This window comes from Mus musculus, chromosome 18 (assembly GCF_000001635.26).
Source record: "Mus musculus strain C57BL/6J chromosome 18, GRCm38.p6 C57BL/6J".
In the NCBI taxonomy this organism is placed as follows: domain Eukaryota; kingdom Metazoa; phylum Chordata; class Mammalia; order Rodentia; family Muridae; genus Mus; species Mus musculus.
This window is the reverse complement of record NC_000084.6, coordinates 47,333,274-47,358,087: the sequence shown is the minus strand read 5'-3', so window position 1 is coordinate 47,358,087 and position 24,814 is coordinate 47,333,274. Positions and strand designations below refer to the sequence as shown.

The 24,814-nt window shown below is 43.7% G+C and overlaps 1 protein-coding gene across 4 annotated transcripts in view; it reads left to right on the top strand.

Annotated features, from left to right (window-relative positions):
* Positions 1-24,814, top strand: part of Sema6a (sema domain, transmembrane domain (TM), and cytoplasmic domain, (semaphorin) 6A) — a 125,947-nt gene that overhangs the window by 13,113 nt on the left and 88,020 nt on the right. Inside the window, exon 1 of one of the 4 annotated variants that reach the window (XM_006525727.4) lies at positions 641-24,814. The exons of the other annotated variants lie outside the window; for them this stretch is intronic. The gene's annotated coding sequence lies outside the window, so the exon portion shown is untranslated. Of the gene's footprint in view, positions 1-640 lie in introns of those variants that run through there. 4 annotated transcript variants of the gene reach the window in all.

Here is a 24,814-nt window from a genome sequence, read left to right as displayed (position 1 = left end):
TGACTAGTTTTTATTTCAAAGTGAGCTTCAAAGCAGCCGTTTTAAATTTCCCCAGACCTTGCCAAAATGTCTGTGTAAGATCAACAAGCGTTTTGAACGCACGCGCCTATTGTAAAGATGCCTCCCTTACCCAACCGCACCGAATGATTGATTTTAGAGACCAATAATATGAAGTAAATGAAAAGGATAACATGGCCGTAATTGCTACTGGCTTCACCAGGCTTCTGGGCACTGGAATTCCTTGTGGAGAAACACTTTTAAGTGTCACATCGGGTTTTGATCATGTGGTCTGCCTGCCTTACACATAGGTTGCAATTACTGACTGCCTGTGTTTCACCTCCCCCTCATGTATCTCCCAGAAGCAAAGAAAGCATGCTTTTGTAAATTCAGAATTATAGACCCTTGATTTTTGGGGGGGGGGGGGGGGAAGAGCAGGGTAAGAAAATGTTTCTGCTCATTTTGCAGAACATATATACATATATATATATATATATATATATATATATATATATATATATATATACACACACACAAGCCTAGGTTCACACACACACACACGCATGCGTGTACACACACATGCACATATCCATGTACTGATGCATGCACATGTATATGCATATGGAGGAGGAACACAATGGGAAAAAAAGATCAAAGCTTTTTCGTTGTTTCTAAAAGAATTACAGTAAATTTAGTTCATTGCCCTCTGGATGATAAGAAGATTGTGGCTACCACTTGGGGATCCAGTTAAACATAATATTGCAATGCTGTTTTTAGGGGAAAAAACAAATTGATGCTTTCTGCGTGGATGCCAATCCAACGCCAAGTGGACTTGAAGCAAGTTTGACGATCACCAGTGTTTCGGGGTGGGGTGGTGGCTGTATTTAGATGGAGCATTTTGCACAGGAGGCTTGTGCGCATGCACTCACTAGATTTCTAGGCAAAATGAAGCGCACTGGGTTCTCAGTGTGATGGAGAGAATGACCCTGCCTCCTCACAGAATGGCCGTGTGAAGGTAGGAACAACTGGACTGCTGTAAGCAATGGAGCCTTTGAGTCTTGTAGAAGAGCTACCTTTTACTTCAAGACTTTATCTTCTTCTTCCTATCTTCTGATATTTACTGGCTCCACGCTATTTCTTCCAAAGAATAGAATGGGACTTTGAATACTGTCCCAATTCTTTCAAATAAAAGTGTGTTATATATGGGAGGCTGTGGACCAAGCAGCATTTCCTTTACCCAGAAGCACCTTTAGTGGGTGCTAAACATAACACTCAGGGAACTTGGAAAACTCTGGAGGAAACAGGCTCTAACTCTTGTTTACAAGAGGTTTTGTGTGTGTGTGTGTGTCATGAGTTTTATAACAGATATCAAGAAACTGAATTATAAATGTTAATGTGCTATTTACATTCAACTTTTAACCAGCGAGTCTAATAAAAGTTAGATATAATATATAAATGCCAACTTAAGAATTAAATTTCGGTCTGAACAATCATTCTGTAGCTTATATGAAACCTTAATGACATATAGGCCCATCTAGTTTAGCATAATTTGTGCTTATGAATTATAAATGCTTAGCTTTTACAATTAGACCTACCCAGCTGTAGGCATCTTAATGAGAAATTACCAAAATTGAATTGATTTGTAATATCCACTCTACCATGTTCCAGAATGGTGATTACCGGAGGTAGTTTTCAGAGCCATCTCCCGCAGTATGCGGCAGGAAAGTTCTGTGGTAGGATCCGTGTTTGACCGTCAGAGAGATGCCAGAATCGAAAGGAACAGAGGCAGTTCATATGGGGCCAAGAGTGTGCGCATGTGCATGCATGCAGTTCTTCACATGTGTGCTATGTGGTTACATGGAGGTCAGAAGACCTCCATTTTAAGGATGTGGTTCCCTCGTCCCTCTTATTTTGAGGCAGAGTCTCTCCTGTTTCTGCCACTCTGTGTACTTCAAGCTAGCTGGTCCAGGGGCGTCCAGTCAAGGCTTGCCACCTCATTTGGCTTCTTACATAGATAGACTCAGGGATTAAACCCAGCTGCTCAGGCTGCACTGTACGAGCTTTTTATTGACCAAGCCATCTCCCTGGCCCTAGACACTCTTTTAAAGTGATGCTCAGAGTCCAGGGACATTTCTATTTTAAAAAAGCAACATTTATATACAAGGTGTTTCCTCTTATATGTGCTGAGGGGAAATTGAACTCCTTGAATATGCTGATTAATTAATCCTCCAGGGATATCGCAGAGGGTGGAGGTTTTTCTTGTCACATTTTACTGGGCCTAGAACACAAGCCCTGTTACTATTGCCCAACCAACATCCGTTCCCAAGAATAAAGAGGACAGCAGCAGCATCGCCTTTGCTATGAGAAAGCAGCCAGCATCCAGTCCTTCAGCAGATCTCACCAGCGCGCCAGGTGTGGAAGAGAAGACTTTGAAATGTTGTGAATAGCTTGACATTATCACATTATTATTGAAATGCAAATTCTTCCCAGCAGAAATGAAAGGGCGAAGACAATGTACTTTCTTGCATATTATCGATCATACCTAGCCTTATAGCCTTGCCTGGAGGGCTTGTTCTATGAGAAGTATTCATGATGTGCATGCCCCGTTCACCTCGTGTGTTTACTGTGCACAGCACCCCCTCCCACGTGTGGGACTACTTGTCCTTATCCTCAAAGGGAAAGATGAGCTGCCAGCTGAGAGCTGCTCCTAGGGGGCCCTTCTGTAAAGGAAAGGGGGTATTGTCCCTGGAGACTCTTGGCAAGTCCTTCATCAGAACTGGTTGGCTATATTGATCACTGTCAAGAGTGTTAGTAATAAGGATTCATTTATATACTGCTTATACTGCGTATTCTTTCCATAAGCGTGTCAACAAACATTGCCTCATTTCAGCTCATTACAACTCGGGTTGTAGGGCAGGTATGGTAATGGGTTAGGCAGGGCAGGTGTCATTATGCTCAATTTTAAGATGAGATAACTGAAGGTTACAGAGGTCAAATAATTTGCCCAAGAGCAGATCTCTGATAAGAGAAAGACCTACAATCTTTGAGTGCTGCCCTCCCCCACCCCCAAAATCTAAAATGTCACAGTGTTGTTTACTCAGGACTTTCATAATTTGTAAAAAGGACAGTTTTTCATCACAGACATTCTCACCTCTGCCTGCCTGCTCTTTGAACCCTGCTATGGGACACATTTAGAAACTGTCTTGAGAATGCCCTGCCCTGCCCTCAGAGGCCACAGAGCAATTAGGTCCTGAATTCCTTTCTTCTTGATGGAGAGCATTGTTGAAGGGGGTGTTGTCATCCCTGGAGACTCCTGAAATATTAAGACAAAAGTCTCTCAAGAAAGACCAGTTGACCATGGAGAGCATTTTTATTCAGGACTCGGCTTTACAGCTGGAGTTGGAAACAGTACAAGGTGTCAACTTTGTGACATGAGGGACAAAAAGTTCAATTAGATATTATGGTGGGAATGACTCCCTAGGATATTTGCACCTATGGGACAGAAATGCACTTTTTAAAAATGTAGGAATGAAGTAGACCTCATAACACAGCCGAAGTGACTCGTCCCTCTGGCACCCGTCTTGCTCTGTCTCAGCTCAACTACTGGTCTAACGAAAGGAGCAGCTGGCCTTTAACTTAGCATTTAGACATTTAGTGCTTTCTCTAGGCGCAGAAGCATCCTACCTGAGGCACAGACAGTGGGGAGTGGGTTTAGAACATACTGATTAACTGTGAACATGTAGAGGGCGGGACCAGGAGCCCATGTTCTATCTTTTCAGCAAGAAGATGACATCACCAAATAGTTCTTCCTGAAGTACATATGCATGATAGGACTGTGAATGGACAGAGGCAAGCCCTGGCTGTATGGGCGTGGTTCAGCCAGCAGGACTTGGGAACTCACTGGCTGTGTGATGTTATTGGATGTGTGGGGTACAGAGTTGATGAGTTTCAGATAGCTCTGAGATGTCCCAGCTGGGTAATAGGTAATGAGAGCAGTGACACTGGCCAAGACAGGAGGTCAGGTTAACAAAGTATTTAGTTAGCAGCTACTATATCCCGAGTTTAAGTCATATGCAGTAAACTGGATATCAAAGGCTTGCACACAGATGTACTGCTCTCATCCTACCTCTGTATGATATTGAAGGCTTTCAGATGAACGGCTCCCCCTGGCAGCCCTGATGATGCTTTGCCTAGCCTTGAGCCGGTTCTCAGTAAGTTCAAAAGTAGATACCACAAGGAAGACTGAGCACTCACCACCCTGGGCGTATGTGGCTCATGTAAAGACCAGGCGTGTGTGAATGAGCGCTTTTCTGTGGGCTGCACAGTCCTAAAATTGAACACCGCTCACACAGTGGAAGGGAGAATGTGCCGTTTAATGTTTTATTAAAAACATCTTCACGGTATAGGCGATTGAGGTCGCTCATATTTCATTTTGTGGCTCTAATCTTTAGATAAATATTGACATTGTATGGTTGCCCAGATGAGTCTTCCAATGTAGTATAAATATTAAGAAATATTTATCTTTTTGTAGAGTCTCCAGAAGGGTGAGTCTGCTCTGTTTACTTTCATGTTGCACTTTTTCCTTATGGGATTTTAAAAATAAAACTAGTAGTATTAAAAAAAAAAAAAAAAGTCTTATTCCTACCTAGGAGTTCCAAAACAAGGCTGAGTATTTTGAGGAAGTAACAGAATATTAAAAGTGGGCAATAAAATGAGTAAAGATGAGAAAGTTTAAGTGTTTTCTAGGGTTGGGGGCATTTTAACAGACTCGGTTTTTAGACAACAGACTCAGTTTTTAGACAACAGACTCAGTTTTTAGATGGGAAAACCTGTATTTTTAAGAGCACATTCAAATTGAAAATTAATACTTGGATTCTTTGAGAGAAAAAAAAAACCTGGTACCATGTTTTAGTCGATGTCATAATGCTGAGAGCTGAATTTACATCACTATCGATTCCCCTGTCAAATTATTGCACAGATGTGGGACAGCTCGTCTCTAACTTCACTGGTAGGCTGCCCTCTAGTGGCAGTTGGCCTCAGCGCACCCACTTTTGTTATGATTCCCTGGAAGGTGAGCGCAGAGTGTTACCACTTAATCACCAGCCACCTCCACTACACGGGGCCTCTAAAGCGACAAAACTTCCAATGAAAGGTCTGGATGGTTATGATAAATTAAAAATTCCCATCACAAATGCTCTTGATAGCAGAGAGGATAACAGTGTATGTGACAAACACATTGATGACTAAAAAGCCAACACTAGAAAAGTTTCAGGACTATTAGGTAGTAGTGCTTACTATTTGTTTGTTTGTTATTTTCTTTGTGTTCCAAAAGATCCATATGTGCTAAAAATAAGCTCTGTAAGTAACTTTAGAAGCTCTTTACATAAGATCAAATCAAAGTAGCAAGTGCCAGGAGAATTGCGGTCATCCTTGGAGCTCTCAGGCTAGTGCATTGCCCTGTTCCAAGCCCTCTAAAAGTAAGTTTAGCCTTTTTGCTTTCTGACAATATGAAGAAGCCTGGTTGCAGCCACACTGGGTGTAAGTCCTGTGCCGACAGTGGGTGCCAACTCTGCTTTGCCTTGGCTGGGGAATGAGCATACTCCAGGGTCTCCAATAAGTGCAGAGAAAATGTCAGACTCAGCAGCTATGTCTGCACGTGCGATGCTAGCACTCTGCCTGAGGTACAGAGGCGGCATGTCAATGATCCGAGTGTATATCCAGAACACAGCAGCAGAATGGCTGTCATATTTCATAACAGTGGCAGTGTGCTGCTGTGGCTGCCACTGCTGCTGGTGGTACTTATCCTGGCATTTCAAGACAGAGATCAGAAGGAACGAAGAAGAACCTGCTGATGCCACACACACAGCACAGTGTAGAAAGTCCACCTTATGTCCCTTGTACATGATGTTCTGATGGAGTTCTAGAGTTTTATACTTGGTCGACAGTGGCTTCTTTGGGAAGTTACTTTATGTCTCTGTGCCTTGTTTTCTTCATCTGTAAAATGGGACTACTAATTGTGTCCACCTTATAGGGTAATTGAGATAACATACCTGAATGATAACACTCAAGAAAAGTCAGCCATTATTATTCACCATCAAGCTGTCCTAATAGAACTAGCTAACCCCTGTTTTCTGTTGCTACCTCAGTGTAGGTTGTTGGAATGGAAGCTAAAATGGAAAAGGCAAAACAAATCCTGAGAGTGTGATAGTTCCTGGTGAGACATTTGCTTGCCCTCCGTATGATTCTGTGTGCTCCTCTGAGTGTTAGGGTATGGTTTAAAATAGCTGACTTAGTAACCGTGAGTTCATTAAAACATGTGAGACCTTACATTCACAAACCTTGTGTTTTGAGACAGGGTCCCACTCTGGAAGGCAGGCCGTTGCAGGCATCGCACCCAGGTCCAAAGTGTTGAGTAAGTCTTTAAGGGTAAGGAAGTTAAATTCCGTGGGTCCAGGGCTCAGTCAGGAGCAGGTTTGTGAGACTCTTGGTGCCTGGGCCACATCGCAGTGTTCTTATACTGGGGCGTGCGAAGCTCTGCGCTTGCTTGAGACTCGCGTTGATGAAGGGATTCCTCGCTGAATGAGCTTTCTGAATGCAATGTTTAGATTGGAAGTGACGTCATAATGTTCAAGAACTGTCACTCAAAAGGCTGTAGGGAAGTCTCTTCTAAATTAACGTTAGGCTCAAAACTGACATATGAGTGGGAACAACTTTATTTTCTACAAAACACTGCAAAACACTGTTTCTTAGCCTCATCTACTGGCACGCTGGCCTGTCAAATTGAGGTCTTAGCTTCACACACACGTAGTCTCCAAAAGATCTAATTCCTGAACAGTAAAGTGGCCAATAGGAAAACAACTCCCTATTCTGAGCAGGACTTCACCCCCTATTTAGGAAGGCATCATGAGGATATGGAAAAACTGGAGATTGAAGAAGAATCTAGAGGGATGGCTCAGTGGTTAAGAACATTGATGTCTTCCAATGGTCTTGAACTCAGTTGACAGGTCCAACTGCCTGTCAACTTTAGGTGACCCCACACCCTCTTCTGCTCCCCACCGGCACCCACACTCAAATACACAAACCTGTACCCAGACACACACGTATACGTATCATGAAAGTAAAAGCAGTATTGTACACATATATTCAAGAGTAAAATAAACATTTTAAGAAAAAAATATATATAATGAAAGCAAGTGGGCAGTGGGCTGGAGATGTAGCTCAGTCAGTGTGGTGCTTGCCCAGCAGGGTCAAAGCTCTGGTTCCTACAACCAGCATAAACACAAGCTTGGGGGCACAAGCCTGCTATCCTGTAATCTCAGCATGTAGGAGACAGAAGGGTCAGAAATTCAAGACGCTCTTAGTCTACAGAGCAAGTCTGAAGGCAAACCAGTGTCAGAAGCAAAACAAAGGAGAAAGATGGGGCGAAGTAAGGGGTCAAACTGATCAGCAACCTCGGGCAAGCAAGAATCCTGCCTTATCGACTCCACTTGTTTACTCAAATGGTCCGCACAGCCTAGTCTGCAAAACATAAGGAAGTTGTTGGTCAGGGTTTGGGGAGTGTGCTAACAAGCAGGAGCTCGGAGATGGGCTGTCTCTAGAGACAGATGATAGGAACCGGGGCCCTCCCCAGCGGTAGCAAACCTTGTTGCTCATTTGGTATTCATCCAAAGTTGGGGACCATCTGACAGCTGTTTGGTGTTCTTTATGAAATGGATTTGGACCCCGACCAGACGTTAGTGGACAGCTGTTCACAACACAAAACACTTCCTCAGAAGAGGCACTAATGGGCAGTGCCCTAATGTCTTCACAAGTAAGGCAGGAGTGGGCAGGCTCAGCAATGACCCTCCCCACCCAAGCCTGGCTGCAGGCTGAGGGTGGAGGCCTTGTTGGCCACTGAGCCTTCTCTACAGTCAGAGACTTTGGACCGCAGGGCTTCTTGGGGGGGGGGGGGGTAAGGAGCCTCCAAAAGAGTGTTTATGCTTTATGTATACCTATGCCTGTGTGTGTACGGGGCTAGCCTTTTCAAAATGGTCAGCCAATCAGAGGCCACTTGGTTGCCACCACACCATATTTACTAAGCCAAATTCAGTAGAGAATTTTTTCCACAGCTTTGCTTCCTGTACAGTATTTGTTAGCAATTTTTATAAAAGTTACTTTGTAAAAGTTATTTATAAAAGTTTTATGAAGGTTATTATGCATTGCTTTCATGTGAGTATCTCTAAATGAACCAGTATAGTCCATTCCTCCTTCTCCACCCTGCTAATTACTGACTAGTGACCACTGCCATGGAGTTTTGAATATACAGTCCGGTTACAATGGACTTTAAAAACCACTGACCACGTTAAAGCAGGTGCTTGAGGGGCCAATTGGTTTGACAACTGTTCATCAATAATTACATGGGCTTGCACCTACCTGTGTACCTGCCTGTGCAGCCTTCAATGGGCTGTTTTTTAATTCAGCAGTCACTGGAGTGTCTGAGGCACTTTTTTGAGTTAGAATTCTCTCATCTTTTCCTTTCAACTTTGCAAGTTAGGAACAAGCTCGAAGTCACTCTTGCCGTTTACTGATGGAATCTCAGCCTTCCACGGATTGGCGGGTGACTCTTTGTCAGAGTGCAGTGATGGGGAAACAGCTTGCTCCCCATTAACTGTTCGTCGCTTCTCTTTACAGAGTCAGGCCATGTGCAGACACAGAAAGGGACACTCTGTGCTCTGTTCCCGTCACCCCATTCACCCCCTCTTTCCAGAGGTAAAAGTCTGTCCTATTCTCTACTTCCTTCTAAAATACGATCTATGTAAGCCAGTCCTGATGCTGGATACACTTTACTAATCATAGCAGTTTATTTAGAAGAGATTATAGTCTTTGTTGAAGCTGCGTCCAGTTGGGTGGGGAAAGTGGTATGTCCTGACCCTGGTATGCAAGTATGTTGGGGTTTTCCTGCCGTCCTGCGCTCAGCATTTCCACAGCAGTAAGACACCCTCCTCCCCTTCATTTTATAGTGTGGCTCCTGCTCCCATGAATGAAAGGCCCCGACTAAAGGAGCTAGAATACACCCAGCAGCCAGTGCTGGGTACTATTGAGCCCATTGTTTTCTCCCAGCTCCGTGGAGCCAAATCTCATTTTATAGCACAGTGTATTCTAGGAATTCCACTCCATCACAACAGACTTTCTCTAATGCCTTCCTATTTTCCCCATTTGCCGCTGTCACAGGCAGCGCCACATAGTCCTGCAGCAGGCAATTAGAATTCACTCCTCCCCAAGGCTCTGCTCTGCCCCATTTGCAAAGGGACCACAAGGCATCAGCTGCCATATTAAAGAGACACTAATGACAGCAGGGGCCAAGATCAGCCAAAGCAGTGATGGAGAGGAGGTGTTTAAGATTCAATTCCTATGAGGGACTAAACCTGGAGTTCAGACACGCTCCCACTCCCGTGCTAACATCGAGGTTTAGGAGACATAGGGCTAAGACTGTACTTGATGGGTTTTTCATATACTTAAGGGTAAGTGAGGTGGGTGTGTTTAAAGTAAATGCACGAATGAAAGTTCCCCAATAGGGTCGCACAAAATTACGTAGTGCTGGGTGTATTTGAGCTGTGTGTGTGGTTTTTTTTTTTTTTTTCCTTTATAGTTTTCAAAGAAGAATGCAAACTAGTAATACTGTCCTTTGGAGGTGCCATTTGAAGATTTCCAAAGTATCTTGGAGTCTGTTTTCTTCCTGCTGGGGCCCCTGGTGTTTTGATCTGAGATGTGGAGTCTACATTGTGACTAATTGGACCCTGAACATAATCCAGAAACTTTTCAAAGACTTTCTGGTGCACTTTGACAATGGCTGAATGACACATTATTCATTTTTGTCACATCTGGCACCACAGGACCACTCGTGGAATAATTTCCTATTGGGCTTATGAAGCTGCCCCATTAGTAATATTCCCTGGGAGATGGAGTGTGAGGAATTATGGTGTGCCTGGGCCTTCCCATGATAGAAGTCGTCCCGCCACGTTAAATTGATCGAGGTCTTCCCTGTAGAGAGCAGACAGCCCAGCGCCACATTTAGAGTGGGTTGTCTCACTTTCTTACTCTTCAGGCCTTTGTGACTGGAGATTCTGCCGTGGCCCGTGCACTGGGCTTCGGATGGAGCAGCAGCGCCATCCTCTACTGACGTGGACCCTGGAGGAATTTCATTGAGTCCCAAATCATTAATTGACCCAGGCGGTGGCCAAGTAATCAGTGTAGTTTTCAAAGGTCTTCTGCATTCACCATCTCATTTCCGTTTCACAGAACCGTCCACGCCTGCCTTTGCCTCATTTGAGAAATAGATGGAACATTCTTCTCTCAACACAAAGAGAGTCTGTATAAAGTTATGAGGTTTTTTTAAAATATTTTCCCCCAGATATTACACCGTGTGCTCCCCAGCTTGACAAACTAAAGCTTGGTGGATGTATGGCTGCCTGCAAAATCTTCCTTTTCCAAGCAGTATGAACATCGGAGGATGCCCTAGGCCATAGACTCGTCTTTTCACATGTGAAAGACCAAGTCCTAGCCAGTGGCTCTTCTTATAGTGAGTGCTCTTGGTTAGACTATGGTTCTTTGATGGGTGTCAGTGACATTCCAGGGTGGAGTGACCGTCAGGTTTTTCTCTTGTGGTTTCCTCAGGTGAGTCTAGAAAACTACACAGAAGCTCTATACCCTGGGCACCATGTCTTGCAAGAAAATGCTTCCGGTAAATAACAGGCAGGTGCTCCAAAGCCCAGGCTTGGCTGTCAGAGAGTTGATGGCGCCTGATGCTTAAAGTTGTCCCCAGACACTCACGTATCCTGAGGTTATTGTTGTTGCCTTTGTAGTATGTCTGCATTTAATTGCGAACACAGAGCTGATACAGGAAGTTTTGATTACAACTTATGTAACATCTAGTGTGTCCAAGTCCACTAATCAGAACAAGACTTAGGTGGCTGGAGGGAAGTGAACAGAAGTCTGTGTGTGTGGAGCAGACAGTAGAGCCAGTGCCTAAGGTCAGATCCATGTGGCATCACTCTGACTGTGTGGCCTCAGGCAAACAGTAACCTCGTTATGTCTTTATTTGCTGTCTTGTACAGTGGAGTAGTAGTTGGGGCTGCCTCACAGGTAGCCATAAGGATTCAATGAGTCAATATGTGTGGCTTGCTTTAAGTACTTGTTACACTGTTAATACTAGGTAAGAACTCACCACCCCCATCCTCTGTGAATTTATATAAGCATGCTGGGGAGATGAGCCGATGAGCCCAGAGAATTTTCACGTGTGTGTGTGTGTGTGTGTGTGTGTGTGCGTGCGCGCGCGCATGTATATGCTAGAAATTAGCACACAGTGATGATTGAACACCTGGATTTGGCTTTTGTAGCCCTTCTTCGCCCATTTTGATACCTTCTCTGATATCAAAGCTACTATGTCTCGCCCTCTTCCTCCACACCCCTTCTTCCACTCTGCCACCCATATTTCTTTTAGTAGTGATGAGTATCTCATCCAGGTGACACTCCATGAAGGCCATAAAGCCACTCATCTTCGAAGTCACCAGTCATTTATGTTCCACGTTGCTTGTTGAATGTGCTCATGGGTGACGTAAGGCTGAAAGGGGAGCTAATTTCTTCTGTCAGGGTTGGAATCCTGTTTTGTTGTTTGCTGTTGAGACAGGATCTCATGTATCCCAAGTTGGCCATATATTCTCAGCAGATTTGGTTAGTTTAGGATGACCTTGACTTTCTACTCCTCCTGCCTCTACCTCCCTTGTGATAAGATTACAGGTGTGAGCCACCATACCTGATTTCATGTCATGCTGAAGTGATCAAACCCAGAGGTTTATACATGCTAGGCAAGCACTCTATAAACAGAACTACACCCCCAGCCCAGTGACCTGCTAGATCCAGTTTGGGATTCAGAAAATCCATGGGAATAAATACCCTCCTTTTGCTGGCAGTGGTAATTCTTTCTAGAGGCTTCTGACTAGGGAACCACTCCGAGGATAGCATTTCTTGTTTTGTGAGATGATTCTGGTGCTGACCGCATGATGTCCTGTCTGTTTGAACACAGCACGAAGCTCCAGTCAAACCTAAGGGGTCTCTATCATTACTAGCCAAAGAACACCAGGGCGCTTGTCCCAGGCCCTCAGACTACAGAGCACAGAGATGTCCACTGGGCACACGCTGACAAGTCCTTCCAGAGCTGGTCACTGGGGAAGATTACGTCAACCTGTCTGGGAAAAACATCTCTCCCTGTTTTCATCGAGGTTCAGGAAGGCCAGTCAGAGGCAAAGTGTCAAGTTCAGGAGACTCACGGGGCTCTTCATATCCCATGGTCTTGTTGGCAGTGGCACTTTAGCAGTATTACTTCACAGACCTTATTTCAAGTTTAAGACTAAAAGGCAGAATAGTGGTGTCAGATAACCCTACTCTTGATAATCCCCCTCTCTTAAAATAATCCAGACGTTGCTGATGCTGTGAAATTTGTGCTGATCCTTCAGTACATGTGTACATTTTTTTTCTCTCTTAAAATAAAGACCTAGTAGGCTTAGAAGGAGATGTTAGGGAAAATAACTACTGACAATGAGCAGGACTGTGTAAAATTTACGTTTTGAAATGACAGTGATCACTTTAAGTTTGGTCAGCACCAAAATAAATGAATGAATAAAAACAAACCAACAACTCTTTAAACTGTCAACCCCTTTCCAACGAGACTATAAAGGGGGCCATGGGGCTTCTTATTTTCTAGGTTAGGTTCTATCAGCAACTTAGGTGTGACATCAAGATGACCCCTCAGTGGGAGCTTGGAGGTTGTAACTGGTATTTGGGGTCACAGCTAGTTGAGTTTGAGGTGTGTCATGAGGGGCTATATATAGGTAGTATATGCCATTGTCAGAGAGACGGCTGTGATGTTGTAAAACCATTGATCATTCTGATTATCGTCTATATGCTAGTATTTGTTCTGTAAAAGTATTATAATTTGCATGTGGCATAAAGGACAGGGGAAGCCTCGTGAACTTCTAAGTGAAGAATGCTATGCTTCACTTCTGTGGTGGCCAGGAAGGCACTCATGTGCTACCTTCTGGTAACAGTAATTGGATATTTATGCCTCATTAGAAGAGTGTAACTTCCTAGATATTATAAATCAGCTCATTTTTGTTTTGTGTCTCCAGTTTCCACCTCCACTTATATGTCTAGTCATTGTTGACAAAGTTAAGGTAAAAAGTGTCCTTTATAGCCCCTATTAGAGGAGAGGCAACTAGGGGGCCACTGGGTCTCCCCACTGGAGATGTCTCCACTGGAGCACCCATTCCTCTTCCTGACGCCACAAGGCTATTTCTTCTGTCAGACAATAACATAATCAACCAAGAATCTGTTTCCAGTCTCTCCAAGCCATAGTGTTCCCTTCTTAATGTCTGGACTTTCCCTATTCCAGGGGGGATAGATTCAGGTTTTAAAGGGACCTCCTAAACTCCCAAGAGAAAGTTTTATCTCTTGACTCAGTTCTCATATACTAGAAATACATGAGACTTATCAAATAATCTCTTAGATCCTTGATACCCAAGGATTCAATACGTGATTTTCTTTTCTCCCTGGTTTTTGGGTATCAAGGAGAAAATACATCAGGCTTACTTTATTGTACGTTATTGTGTGTACATTTATTTGATCTTTCCATTAGCTAAAAACCAAAGCTCCCTTTAAAGCTAGTTGCTAGTACTGCATAAGACCATGCTTTGCTTCTTGTGTGGTTCTTTCCAGAAGTGGGAAGTGCAGGGAGAAAAGGCTGCTCATTTCTATGACGCCTTTATTTTCTAGGGCTGCATTCTTCAAAGCATAGAGTTTAAAGTACTCTGGTGCCCATTGTGGTTTACGCAAGGAGACTGTGCGGCTGTTTGGAGATGAATTGAAGACATCCAGACAGTGAGAATAGACCATCTTCTTATCTCTTCTCCTGGCTCCGTATAATCTGCAGGCAACTGTTCCCTGGCCTCAGTGATCATCTCACTGACAAGCACATTTGGTGGCTAGGGGTATATCTCAAACTCCTCAGCTGAGGATGCTTAACGAGCCTACTGTGTGAGTGGACTAACTTTCCCATGACGGGCAACATTATCTTTACATACTACACAATGCTAAGAGATCTATCTGCCCAAGCAGGAGTTTCAAACTTGTCTCCATTCACCATCCCAAAGCCCATTCTTTTCTCCAGTGTCGCAAGGAGTGTGATGTTCACCAAGGTACAACATGAGCTTTGAGAACCCATTGTTCAACTCCCTTTACGTGAGAGTACCCTGTATCAGGAATCTGTACGTCCTCCTGGGAAACAAGGATTAAGATTCCTAAAGTACCTTAAGTACCACATTGAGAAAAGAAAGCTGTCAGGAAGGGTAGAGGCACTGTAAAGTGGCCCTAGCTCCATAGTGCGACGCTATGCTACTTACTGGAGCTTTGGAGTCAGTTTAAGATTGATCAGCCCAACATCTCTATTGGCAGGTGTAAATGAAGAGATAGGGTAGACGGTCTTACACAGAAACCAGAACAACTATGAGGCTAGAAGCCCTAGCATCAAAGATGCACCTGGAGAGGGATGCTTTGCTTCATGGTTGGAAATGGTATTAGTTTGCAACACCTAAGGACACCATAGCTCTTAGAAAGAGGAGTTTATAGATTGCAAGATGCAAAGTATAATGTATCTAATTAATCATGCTGGTCATGTCCCTCCTTATTTGCAGACTGCTTTACATTCATTGGTGTTGACTGGAGGTCACTCGGTATCTTAATAAAAGTATCAGATGTACAGCCATTTACATCATTGCATTCCCTCCTCTGATTTAGATCCAAAGATATCATTCGCCAGCCCTAATGCTTGCTTGTTAATAACATTGGTAAGAAATAAAGCTTCAGTTAGTGGCTTCCTTAATAGAATCAGTGTTTTACTAAGGAGAATCAAATAGTGAAGCGATAAAGGAAAAATGATAAAAAAAAAAAAAGGCTTCTAAAATAGCCTCTTTAGGAATATAGAGAACTGACTCACTTTTGATAACAACCCCTTCCTATGTCTGAATACTGGAACATAAACATAAATTGCAGTTGGACACCCTCAGAGGGCTTAGTGTATGCCCTGGTAGGCTCCACTTCAGATGACCTGTATGAAAAGGATCAAAGTACATATTTTCTATAACACTGAATATGAAATTTTTTTCAGCCACGTCAATGCCCACCTTTTCAGGACACTTAGTGCTGATGGTATTACCTACCATTTTTCTTTAATGCCACAAGATAAAAAGGACAGCTTTTTTTTTTCTTTTTTTAAAATTCTAATAGATTTTTAGAAATCCCTTTAAAACCTCTTTTAGAACAGCAGGAAAAACTGATTCAAAGGCAGAGCACAAACAGAATGACTTAATGGACATAAGGCAACAAACACAAGGGAAAAAACTAGGCTGGGAACCTAAAATAAATTGAATATATAACACCTTTCCATTTCCCTCGTTTTGTGTGTGTGTGTGTGTGAGAATGTGTTATTTATGGAAAAGCCAGTTGATTACTTATCAGGCCAAAGCTTGTGTTTGCTCAGACTAGTGATAATAAACAATAAAAAGAGATAGAAATGGCTAAGCCATGCAGAGATGGGACAGGGAAAATAGGTGTGTTCAGTATAGGCTGTGAGCCCAGTACCGAGAGCTCTGGAATTCCCTGCAGTGCTCTTACGTTAATTGGAGGGGGGTTACTATAAGGAACTATAATGAGTATGGGGGCTTCCCAGGCAATCTCCTGGCCCCAGGGAAGAGCTCTCAGTAATTACTTAGTTCTATCCCACAGTTGGGTGGAGAGGCATCTGAAACCTTGTTCTGAGCCAGCTGCAGCACGGTGACCCTAGAGCTGATTAGAAATGCAAATAGTCAGACCCATGCCAGCCCACCCAGAGAGGACTCCTCACCCTGTCTGCAGGTGATTGGCTGCAGGTTGAACTGTGGGAGGCCCTGGTTGAAATGACACCTGGACTTGAGGTAGAGGGTGCAGATATGGGGGGTTATCTTAGGAAAAGGAGGGGCAGGTTATTTTTAACCAGTGAGTTAAGTACATTGTAGACGCACGAGGGTGTTTGTTAGTAGGTTTATCTTTCAAGTTGGAAAGGAATCACAGTGTCTCTGGGAATGAATTACCTGGACCTTGATTTGCTTGTGACTCCACGTAGTGCAGTGCACAGACTACTATTTACCTAACAGCCCTGGGGCCACGCGGACAAATGCAGCCGAGGTAAGAGAAAACACTGGCTGATAAGGAAGATGGGCATTTCAGTGGCCCGCCGGATTATAATTACCACCATGTTCTAGCTCCTTGCATCAGTAAAACTTTGACGCCGCCTGGGTCTCCAGCACATACTTATTATTGAAATGATTTATCATTTTATTAAAGCTTCTTGCTTCCAAAATGGTTTATAGCCCTTAAAAAAAAAAATCTCAACTGTCCTAACAGCCTCGTGAACAACTAACAGCTCAGAGCTGTGTGTTCCCTTAATTTTAAAAGCTAAATGATTTCTGCCACTGTGCCTGCAGAGTTATGATGGATGACAGAACGCATGGTCACCGTGAGGATGGTGGGATGAAAAGATCCCTCCTTGGAACAGGTTATCACCGAATCTGAATGATACCTCTGAACCTACATCACACACTGCATGTGCTCCTTGTCCTCATCCGGTGCTGCCATTTACCAGAACAAACAAGCCCATTAGGTGGTACTTGAGCCAGCTCTTTTTACACGGTTGCCTGTATCAGTGGAAGGCGAGGCTGATAAATCATCGTCCAATTCATCTTTTAAGTCAAAGTTTAAAAGCAATAAATACCAAGCTAGAGAAACATTGACCAGAAACGATGACATCACAGGAATCACAAGTCTCTCTTTGTCCCTGGAAATTTCTTTGTATAATGGCCTCAGTCTTTTTGACAGATACACTCCATTCTCAGGGTCATGGGAGAACTCTCCACAGAAGCATAAAAGGAAGCTGTAAAACGGGTAGATATCATAGACCCCGTGTCCATGTTACCGCACATCCACGTCCCAGGGTCATCCTCCAGAAAAACTGGGAAGGAAATTCTTCAGTGACCCTAGAAACTCACTTTGACAAGGAAGGGCCACTCACAGTTGACATGGTTGGAAGGGTTACCTTCAGACTTCTTACAAACAAGCAAGGAAACACAACTGTAAATATATTACTAGGAAAAAAAAAACAAACCAGAAGCTAGCCCCATCTTTCCCAATACCTAAGTTATTAGCAACCTAAGTTATTAATAGAAACATTGAGGGGCAAAAGAAAATTCTTTGTCTCATCTTTACCAAGGTGAAGATCATCCTGAGATGAGGGGTAAAAGCCTTCTGCTCCGGGTTCAGGCTTGTGAATCTATCAACAAGCCCACCTAATCAAAGGACCTCCACGAGTACATTTAAGAGCTGCCTCCAAAGATCGTAGACCTCACCAGAGAAGCAAAGGAAACAGATCCAAAGACAAAAGCAGTGGAGGCAAAAGTGATAAGGGATGGGCTGGTCCTGAATTTAACCACACTGGGGCGTTGACCAGGAACACTGAGGCTCACCACGGTATCGCCCCGCATCTGCCAGCTTTATCACCTCATCCCTCTTTTCCTTTTGCCAGCAAACACTCAGGTCAGCACGTGGGAGTCTTCTTTCACCCACCTAATCGGTGTTAAACAGTCCTGGAGGCTCAGGAATCCAGTTAGATTATAAACCTTTGGAGAAGATTAAATAGTCATCATGTGTTAATCGCTCTTGACGCGCTTTGGGCTTGAAAGTGGAGTTCTTGGCCTTGTTCTGAAAAGTCACACGTTTAGGTGTTAACGTTAAGCAGCGTTAGTTGAGATGTATGGGGATTACTCGGGAGCCCGGGTATGTTTCAGGTGTAATGCAAATAATCTGGGGGAGAAAATGGTGTTCTCAGTAGAACCCACTGAAGGAGAAAAACAGAAGATTAAGGAAGATTCAGCAGCAGTCTTGAAGAACACTTGAAGAAAGATGAGAGCCAAGGGCTCTTGAGTGAGAGAGAACCACTTCTCAACTGGGTCATTTAGTCACATATTATATGGGACAGCGTGGAGAAGGGCACTTTACTGGACCAAGGGGTGTGGCAAGAGTCTTCTAGAAACATTAAGTACAGTTTAGTTAGTCACAAAGTGCTAGGTGCCCACGACTTAAAGATTCCAGTTATTGTCATAACAGTAAAAGCTATCACCTCTCCATCGTACTTGGAAATGACTGTGACATCATCTTGAAAGAGAAAAAACTACTATTTCCTGAGACTGGAGGTGGGGGTGGGGCTTTCAATACCGTGTTTAGGTTTTTGAGTTTGTCTAGAGTCTCGAGTACTCCACATAGGACTGAATCTCAGCATTATCATCTGAAAATAAAATGTCTCCAAAATGCCACAAACAAACAAGCAAACAAACAAATAAACCAAAACAGGGAAGGTTCAAGGGTTTTGAGAACATGCAGATGCAATGGCCTCTGATCGTCAAGAAAGTGGTGACAGTCTAGGGGTAAGTAGAGAGAGGCACTGTCACGGTGCCTGCACACAAGAGGGATAGATTTGCCCTTCCTTTCTCACCAACAAGCCCACAGACACCACAGATACTTCCTTCCTTCACCACAGACACTTCCTGCTTCTCAAGCATGATGGAAGGACATCTGTATTGGGCGTCTCAAGTGATGACGGGGCACCACACTTTCGGCGCCAATTGAGGACTTTCCAGAAACTTCATCTTCAAAGAAATCCAGACTCTAGGAGTCCCAGTAGAACACAGTGTTCAACTTTTATCCTGTTAGTTTATTTGATGCAACAGATGTATGCACTCATGGTGCTTTTAAGTTCTGTGTAGTAGAAAGTTTTGGGGGAGGAGGCAAATGTTTTCTGGATGCTTTTAATGAAAGATAAAAGGACAGGAAGGGTTGCTGTGAATGGGGCTATTAAAATTACATGCCTATACATATATGTAGCGAGCTTGGAGATGGTTCTCGTGGGAAGAAGCACAGTAGAGGAGTAAAGAGGAGAATGGCCTTGAGGCCCTTCAGAAGGGAATTTACTCCTCGAAGTGAAGAGATATTTTGTTTTCAAGAACACCCAAACAGCGATCCGCTTTGGCAGCAGACTTGAGCGGATGAGCCCGCACAATCCGATTAGTAGAGAGCATCCGAAGATGATGCACTAATTATCTCCCGGCTCTCTATCCAGGCTCTTAGGGGCTGGAGAAGCTCAGTGGTTAAAAGCACTGGTTGTCCTTCTGGAGGACCAGGGTTCCATTTCCAGCATCCACATGGTGATTCAGAGCCATCTGTGATTCATAACTAGCTGGAGTTCCAGTTCCAGAGGATCCCGTGGCCACGAGGCATACGTGTGGTTCAAAGACATACGTGCAAGCAGAAAAAAGTTCATATATATGAAATAAGAACTAATTTAAAAATTTCTCCATTGCTTCCTGGATGTCCATGGAAGAGAAAGTAGAGAGAGACTTCATCAATGGTTCCCCAAGAAAACAGAGCGCCTTGCCCTAATGGTTCCCCAAGAAAACAGAGCGACTTGCCCTAATGGTTGCCTAAGAGTCAGGTACTGAATCCTCAGCAAACAAAGAAGAAAATGAACAGGGAGTTTCCAGCACCTTTGCCAAAACCCAGATTTGCGGTTCTGCTAAGATCTAACTGAATTTTGAAAATAAAAATAAAATAAAAGGCATCTTCAAGAACTTGAGGGGTTTTTGTTGTTCTGGTATCCATTCATATGTAAAGTGTTTCTAAGTTACCCCTAATTGTTAATTAGTGTTTGAACTGGTAATGATAGGCAAGCTTAGCACTGACAGAATGAACCTGTATGGGTGGCCTCTGAGCACTGAAACATGCGCAATAATTAACCCTTTACTATGTCCCATTTGTGTAGCATGGCTCCCTTTGAGAACATTGGTTTCACATGTTACTGGATATTAGCAACCATCATCGTCATCATCACCACCACCACCATCATCATCATCATAGATTTCATGATTCCATCCCATTCTATAGTACAGGACTTTTGAACACTAACACATCAAGTTTAGGCAAAGACCATAACCTTTCCATATTAACATGAAGTGACCAGAGTTTTGGTATTTACTGCACTCAGGCACATTGATTGTCACCAGCTTGTAGTCTAGGTAGCAAGAACAGCATGTGGTTCTTGGTGGCCTGTCCCCCTCCGTATCCACCCATTTCACTGCTGAGCCTCATGAATACTATCAAGCGTTTGCAGCCTGAGAAAGACTCGATCCAGGTCTGACTCCTGAATTTTGCCCCAAATAATATCAAACAAGACAGAGCAACCTGCCCTGTAAATAGTTTATGTTGTCATCTTAATACCATTGAGAACTTTATTGTCTTGAGATGCGTTGAGAGTTTTGACGTGAGTTCAGTGCCAGTGACGGGAAATGTTATTTACACAAGACTCTTTCCTGACCGCTTTCAACCATGTGTAGAAATTCGCTATCATCTAAGTGCCCAACGATGCTGATCTGAAGTAGAAATCGTTGGCAGGTAATGGTGCCAGTAAGATGAGAATGAACAGTCAAGAAATACACAAGTGAAAATGTTAACATAGGCCATTCATTTTCATATTCTCTCTCCTCTCCATCTCTTTCCCTGCCTGCTCACCCACCTCTTTCCTACATGGTGCATCTATACAGTGCCAATCCACTGGAGTAACAAAGCCTGGCTGATTTAGAGACAGACACAGAGCCTTGGGGGTGGAAAAGCTCTATAACCCACCCCTGATGTTGCCAATTTACACACAGCCTAAATCTTTCCATAGCAGGGTTCATGTCAAGTGTCATAAGAAGGAGCTGATTTCTTTGCTATTTCAGACTGTGACAAGGGCTGGGCCCTCCAGGAACAGTGATGCAGCGAGAAGCATGGCTTTTCTGCGAACACCCAAAGCAGGAGGGCATCCAGGGGGAAAGCCTTACAATGAGGTGGATAGAAATGCCACGCAGGCCTGGGCAGAAATCAGCCTCCAGCCACCTGCTTCAGGGCATGTTTGTAACAATGGCAGAGTTAACTGTGACTGGAAGGCACCATAGTAATTCACTCATTATATTAAAGGAAGTATTTAAAATTATTTTCAATCAAGAGTGTGGTGACGCAATTTTTCCAATGAAAACATGGCTGTTTCAGGCTTACAGTAACTACAGGCTTTGAACACAGTATTTGGATCCTGTGTCGTTATATGTAAAGAAAATAGACTAACCATATACAGAACCCTTTAACTTAGCCAAGATGCTGAAGTGCGGAAAAGAAATTTTACAGAAGTTATACAGTGAATGGGACAAAGTGAACTTGTAATGGAAAGAATAAAAAAATAACATTAAGAAAAGAACAGCAGAAAAGAACAGGGCCAGTAGGTTCTCACGCTTTCATCCACAAACTAAAACTGAGCCAGACAAAGGCATGTGTTGCTTCCTGTTGCTTTAAGATATATTAAGAATGACAGCAACATCTGAAAACCTAAATGACTACAATTGTATGTAACAATCAAAAGGTTCGTGTTCAGACCAGAAGTAAGATAATAACTGAGTATAAAGTATCTGCATTTCAAGAATTCTGGGAAATAATTTATCTGAGCATCTACCACTGGTGTTAACCTTTCCAGGGGGGGTGAATACTAAGGAGGAAATCTATCTATCTTTTGACACTGTGTGTGTGTGTGTGTGTGTGTGTGTGTTTTGAGGGGACTTAATTGGGCACAAATGAAGGGAAGTGCACACGCCAGAGTGAGAGCAGTTGTTGAAATGGATTGCAGTGAGGTACAAGGTCACCACGCTGGACTCCCAGGAGCCTCTCTCTGGAGAGCCAGCCTGGCTCATGGGAGCAGCTCTGCACACCATTCCATGCAGCTGCCTAAGCACGAGCCCTCTCCCTTCATGACTCTCAATGATTTGTTTTGTTCTCAGATTGCAAAACAGGGCAACTGCTTGCTTTCAAAGGCTGCCATGTTATGCGCACACCCCCCTGTCTATAGAGTTTTAATTACCTTAGATTTAGGAATATGTGACATTTCAGGAGGAACACTATAAACATGAAACAAAAACTGCAAAAGCAACCTACTATTGCCTCCAGCTTTAGAGGCAGGGCCACAGTGCAAAGCTTCACACTGAAGACCTTGCAGAGACTTAGCTCCTGTCAGATAAAGTGGTGCACACCTTTGATTCCCAACACTTGGGAGGCTGATGCAGGTGGATCGCTGTGATTTTTCAGGCCAGCCTGATCTACAGAGTGAGTTCCAGGATAACCAGTGCTACATTGTGAGACCCTGGCTCAAAAAAAAAAAAAAAATCAACAAAACAAACAACAACAAAGAGAGTTAGCTCCTTCCAAAGGAAGAAATGCTGTTTCTTGCCACTTCTCAAGATGGAGGCCTGGTGTTGTTGTACATATGGAAAGGGGTGGAGTAGTAGAGGTATTTAAGACTGATTGGTCTATAATGAAGAGTTTGCAGAACACAAAATATTTTGTTAGCTGTTATTAGCGAGTTCCAGGGCAAACTATGGCCAACAAACTCCAAGTACTGACAATAAACTACATTGTTGAACAAACATGCAAAGAAAAAAAAACCTTCAGAAAGTATATACGAATTGGAATGCTTATGAATGTCGTCACTCCTGTGGGTTAGACTGGGAGAGCTATAAAGTAAGGAATTTGGAGTGATGGTCATGTTGGACCTGATCTTTGTGTATTTACTTAATGAGAAAATCACCATGCATTAAGTATATCCTTTATATGTAAAAAACAGTCACATAAAAATAAAGAATAAGTAAATGAATGAGGTACCAATAATTGTTGAAATAAAAGCCACAGCTGTGACTGGGAATGTAGCTTAGTTTGTAGGGTGCCTGCCTATTCCTGAGGCCCTTGGCTACTTGGCCAGCACTGTATAAATTTCCCAGAAGGCTCATGGTGCATGTGCAGTTTTGATGTCAGGACAATTCGGGACATTGCCTCTTGGCCATCCACATTAATACTTCAGGGTAGCCAGAATACTGATCATCAGGGGGCACGGGGGGAGGGAATCTAAAATGTTCAGCAATTAATTATTTTGAGGAAAACAACGATGCTTTTAAAGGATCAAGGAACCCTATTACTAATATTGGAAAAAATGAAGACCAACCATTGAGCCTATTTAGCTGGCTGAGAGGCATGGTATTCAAGTCTGAGGGTGGCTGATAATTACTCACACTAAGCATTTGGCCCAGGTTTTCAAAGGCAGATAAAGCCATGAAACCTCTGGCTTGGGTGACCTGCCTACATCTATCTGTCCCTCGCATGCTGACTCTCATTTACTCTGTAGTTATGCCCTATGTATTTCCCATTACCGTGCTTCTCCTTCCCTCCCTCCCTCCCTCCCTCTTCCCCTCCCTCCCTCTTTCCCTCCCTCCCCCTCTCCTTTCAATGCCTGAGATAAAAATAGCACCTCCCCTTTTAGTAGCAACAAGCTCACTAAGCAACACTTCTCTGATGCCCAGAGTTTATCTTGGTAGCACTCCTAAAGGCATACGTTACTCCTTATCCCCAGTTTTGAGTCACGTCACTTGAGCTTTGGAAGAATAGAGGAATTTTCCCTGAAGTCGCTGCTAGAAAATAACAATGCTAGAGTCTCAAGTCACTCACTAGTCTAGTCCCTAAGCCGGTGACAAGGTCTCCATGGAAACTTCCACACTGCTCCTGGTGCAAAGTGGGTAAAAGGGCCATCCATGGTATCCCCAGTAAAAGGTGTGTGTGTTTGAAGATATTGTTTGTTTATGAAATATGCAGGGTCCTTTGGGGTGAATCCTTTAACTTCTCTGGAAGCACAGGCTTGTCTGACGACTGGGGCACTAACTTCCCTTGTTCTGTGGTTCATCCTGGCCCTAACCTTCCTGGGAAGGGAATACATTTTCTATTAGTGTCTCAGTGTCAGGCATTTTTGTTTGTTTTGTTTTGTTTTGTTTTGTTTTGCTTTTGTGAAGATGTCCTTTCACATGGATAGGTGTGTATACGTGTGTGTCTGTGCTCATGTGTTTGTGTGACTGCTGCCTGCAGACACTCACCTTCTAACTGCTGGCTAGGTAGGTGTCCCTCACATTGACCTGCTCTTGCTATGGACTTCATTCTCAGGAATGCCTATTCTCTTTGTCCACACACACATGCTAATACACTGTCCATCTTGCCTCTCCTAATAGCCCGTTGAGTCTTGAACTTGGAGCCAGCAAAGTACTGCCTTTGTAAAGCACAAAAGAACACCAGTTTGGTGGGTTTTTTTTTTTCCCCTAATCACACAAGGCCTGAATAAAAAGCTTTTCTGCTATTCAGAGGCCACTCGCATTGTGCAGCTGCCCCTGGACTGCTGAGACCATCTCAAGGCTGACAATGGAGTACCTGACTGAGCTTCTGCTCACAGGACTTATTCAGGAGCCCCCAGGCCTGGGACTGGTGCCAGCGTGCTCTGGGGGTGGGGGTTGGGGGGGGGGAGATTGAGGCCCTTTTCTTGGTCAGACCCTGATAAGCATATTGGAGTTTGTTGGAGCTGTTGTTTGTTGTTTGCCTGCCAGTGAGGGTTCCACAATCTTATTGCACGGCTGTCTTCTCAGCAGGCTGGCTGTCAGGGTAGGTTTTGTTCCTGGTTGGGTCCCACCTCTGTGAAATGTACAGTGAGACTTGGGTCATAGTCCACTCGCAGTGAGCCATACATCACCGTGTGGACTCAATTCCCATGACTCTGGCTCCTCGGGACAATGTCTCTTTCTTCACCATGCTGATG